Source organism: Rosa chinensis, chromosome 1, assembly GCF_002994745.2.
Source record: "Rosa chinensis cultivar Old Blush chromosome 1, RchiOBHm-V2, whole genome shotgun sequence".
Classification (NCBI taxonomy): domain Eukaryota; kingdom Viridiplantae; phylum Streptophyta; class Magnoliopsida; order Rosales; family Rosaceae; genus Rosa; species Rosa chinensis.
In genome coordinates this window covers 9642357-9647010 of record NC_037088.1, presented here as the reverse complement: position 1 = coordinate 9647010, position 4654 = coordinate 9642357, and positions in this window count along the sequence as shown.

Here is a 4654-nt window from a genome sequence, read left to right as displayed (position 1 = left end):
AGCTTGCCGATTCAGTGCTTTGCTGCACCACACCACATGATGTTTGGGAAGACTTGCGAGAGAGATTCGCGTTGGGTAACGCCCCTCTCATATTTCAGGTTCAAAGAGACATTTATCGTATTGAACAAGGTCAATCATCCATTGCAGCATACTACACAAAGCTGAAAGGCTTATGGGACGAGCTTGCTTCGTACAGTACTGTCACTTGCACCTGTGGAGCGCAAAATGATCTCAGTAAGTTGATGCAATTTCTTATGGGTTTAAATGAGTCTTATGCTGCTACTCGTGGACAGATTTTGTTGATGAATCCTTTGCCTTCGGTGAGACAAGCTTATGCTTCCCTTGTCCAAGAAGAAAAACAACGGGAACTTGGTTCCTCTCTTATTACCCCATCTCACACCGCAGCGATGGCAGTGCGCAGCAACTTTAAATCACAAACTCAGATGCAAGGGAATCAAGGTAATACCCAAGGTAGCAATTTTTGTCCTCGTGCCCCAATCAAGCATTGCACTTATTGCAACAAGGATTATCATACTGAAGCAACTTGCCATAAAAAGCATGGGTACCCTCCTGGTCATCGTCTTTACAAAGGACCTAAGGAAGCTAATCCTGCAAGACAACGTCAAGGAAGTCCCTCTGCTAATCATGTTGATGCTACCCCAACATTCAAGGAACTCCAAGGCATGCTTCCTAATCTCACTGAGGATCAGTACACTGAAGTAATCTCTGCCTTTACTCCTACACCACAAATCCTCAAGCCAATGCTGCTTCTGCATCTGAATATGCTACAGGTTTGTCACATGTTGCTCCAAATCGTTGGATACTCGACAGCAGAGCAACCCATCATATTACTTCTTCTCCTACATCATTGATAAATATTAAGCATCCTTCTTTGGCACCAGTTTCTTTACCTAGTGGAGACACGGCTAGAATTTCTATGACTGGATCAATTCGATTTAATGATTCTTTTCAATTACATGATGTTCTCTGTGTGCCAAGTTTTAGAGTTGATCTTATGTCTGTTGGCAAGACTACCGATGATTTATCTTGTTCAGTGACGTTTTTCCCATCTTGGTGTATTTTATAGGACTTGGCTACGAGGACGATGATTGGTGTGGGTAAGCGACGTGGTAATCTCTACTATCTTGTGGCGTTGGCTTCAACTTCTCCTTCATCTCACTTCGCTTGCAATCTCATCATATCCTCTGATCTTTGGCATCGTCGTTTGGGTCACCTTTCCTCCACCCGTCTCCAATTTTTAGCTAATAATTCTCTCAATTTTAATTTTGATTGTAATCATAAATATGACGTTTGTCCATTGGCGAAACAAACTCGCCAACCTTTTCCTTCCAGTTCAATTTCAACTTCGAAGTGTTTTTCCCTTATTCATTGTGATATTTGGAGACGTCATAAAATCCCTTCTCTTTCTGGTGCTCATTATTTCTTGACTATTGTGGATGATTTTTCCCGATTTACATGGATTTTCTTAATGCGACACAAAAGTGAAACACAACCTTTACTTCGTCGGTTTTTTAATTATGTCACCACTCAATTCAACACAAAAGTTCAACAACTTCGTTCAGATAATGGGGCTGAATTTCTTTCCTTACAAAATTTCTTTCTTGAAGAAGGTGTTCTTTTTCAACATTCTTGTGTCTATACCCCGCAGCAAAATGGTGTCGTCGAGCGGAAACATCGACATATTCTTGAAACCACTCGTGCCCTTCGTTTTCAGTCACATCTACCCATTAATTTTTGGGGAGAATGTGTCCTCACTACCGTGTATATCATCAATCGTCTTCCCACTTTGCTGCTTCACCGGAAAACCCCTTTTGAAATTCTTCATAATCAACTCCCTGATTATTCTCGGATGCGAGTCTTTGGGTGTATTGCTTTCGCGACCATTCCCAATCCATCTTCAAAATTTTCTCCTCGTGCTACCAAATGCATTTTTCTGGGTTATCCCATGGGACAAAAGGCTTACAAACTCTACGATATTGAGACCCGAAAAATCTTCACTAATAGAGATGTCATTTTTCTTGAGGACAAATTCCACCATTTATCAAACACAAGCCCAACCGAACCAAACCCAACGACCCAGCCCATTCCTCTCCCTTTGGTCTCTGACCCATTCTTCAGTTCTTCTTCTTTACCCAACACGGGTCCTCCTCCTTTCCCTGATTCAACGACCACGCCATCCTCTTCTTCACCGTCGCATCCTTCGACCCCCTCTCCACCACCCAACCCACCGCTCTTTCCACCACCCAATCCACCGCCCTCTCCACCACCCAATCTGCCGCCGCCCTCCACTATCCGCACCTATGTTCGACGTTCTTCAGTTCCCGCGCCGGCGATCGCGCCGTCCTCTCCTCCTCCTCCTGCGTCGCACGGTTTTTCTTCGGTCTCCACTCCTTCATCTCCCTCTCCTAAGCCCACTTCTTCCGCCAATTTACTCAAACAACCTGTCGATTCAGTTGAGACAATACAACTTGATCCTCTTCCCATTGTTCCTGCTGAGCCGCTTTGTCGTTCTCTCCGCCCTCGAGAAGCCAACGTTCGCCTCAAGGACTACGTTTGCTCGCAGGTGATTCTGCCTCCGCACCAATTGTCCTCGGCCTTGTCTAGTTTCCCACCAGGTACACGATATCCACTCTGTCACTACATTTCCTATGATCGATATTCTCCTGCTCACCTCAGTTATATTGCTAATATTAGTCGGGATGAGGAGCCGACTTCTTATGAGGTTGCATCAGTTGATCCCAAATGGTAGGAAGCTATGAATTCTGAGCTTCAAACTCTTGTTGATAATCAGACATGGAGTCTCGTTCCTCTGCCTCCTGGAAAACGCCCAATCAGTTGTAAATGGGTGTATCGGATCAAGCGCAAGGCTGACGGTTATGTCGAGCGCTATAAAGCTCGTCTTGTTGCTCGGGGTTTTACTCAGACCGCAGGTATCGACTATCACGATACTTTTTCTCCTACTGCCAAAATGATCATTGTTCGTTGCATTCTTGCTGTTGCTGCTAGTCTCAATTGGTCCTTACATCAATTGGATGTCAATAATGCTTTTTTGAATGGTGATTTATTAGAGGAAATTTACATGTCTCCTCCTCCTGGTCTTCGGCGACAGGGGGAGACTCTAGTGTGTCGCCTTCACAAGTCATTATATGGACTGAAACAGGCCTCTCGTCAATGGTTTTCTAAGTTCACAGAGGCCATTCTTGCTGCTGGTTTATCTCAGTCCAAAGCTGACTATTCTTTGTTTGTCCGTAAGCGTGGAACATCTCTCACTGTATTGTTAATCTATGTGGATGACATTCTGATAACAGGAAACAATATGGAGTCTATTAATGATCTGAAACAGTTCCTCCATACTCGTTTTCGCATCAAGGACCTGGGTGAAATTCTTCCTTGGCATTGAGGTAGCTTGTTCCAAGAAAGGCATTTACATATATATCTCAACGCAAATATGCCTTGGAAATTATCAAAGATAGCGGCTACTTGGGTGCTAAGCCAGTTGAGTTTCCCATGGAAGAATCCAAGCTTTCAGACAAAGGAGAATTACTCAAAGATCCTGCCTCATATCGGCGCCTAGTTGGTCGGCTGATTTACTTGACCATTACTAGACCCGACATCACATACTCAGTACATATTCTTAGCAGGTTTATGCATGAACCTCGCTTGCAACATATGACTGCTGCCCTTCGAGTTGTTCGTTACTTGAAGTCATCTCCTGGTCAAGGTTTACTCCTCCATGCCAATAACCCTTTAAACCTGAAGGCGTTTTGTGACTCTGATTGGGCGGGTTGTCCTATCACCCGCCGCTCTACTACTAGTTATTGTGTGTTCCTAGGAGATTCTTTAATTTCATGGAGGACCAAAAGGCAAAAGACTGTGTCTTTAATTATCAAGTGCAGAAGCTGAATACAGAGCAATGGCAGGTACTTGCTGTGAGCTTACTTGGCTACGCTATTTATTGACTGATTTACATTTGCCTGTTCCAAGTCCTGCTGTTTTACATTGTGATAATCAGGCTGCATTGCACATTGCTAAGAATCCTGTGTTCCATGAGATAACTAGGCATATTGAAATGGATTGTCATTTTATTCGGGACAAAATTGTTAAAGGTGAAGTTGTTACACGATTTGTGATTTCTTCACAACAATTAGCAGATGTGTTTACAAAAGCTTTGGGAAAAGAAAAGTTCAAACAGCTCATGTGCAAGTTGGGAGTTATTGATATACACTCTCCAACTTGAGGGGGAGTGTTGGAAAGTAAATCTTGCAGTATTGAATTGGGATTGTCTTGATATGCAAGTTTGATTTGATTTGATAGGATAGTCTGTACAGTTTTGTTGATTCCAATTATAATTGTGATAGTTGTCTTTCCTTACTGGTCTCCTAACTTGTTGGAGAACCACGAGATGTACAGTAGGTGCTTTGTATATATGTTACATGATTGAATACAATTGATTCATTCAGCCAAGATATCTTTCTCTACAAAGAGAGACACCCGCCTCCCTAGTAAGAACAAAGGTTAGGAGAAAATGCCTCCTGGAGCATATCAACGTATGATTTGGCTAATTTGCATCATCCCAGAGTGACAAACACAAACAAAAAACTAAAAATAGATTTTAAGTTGGCCAAGGCAACTT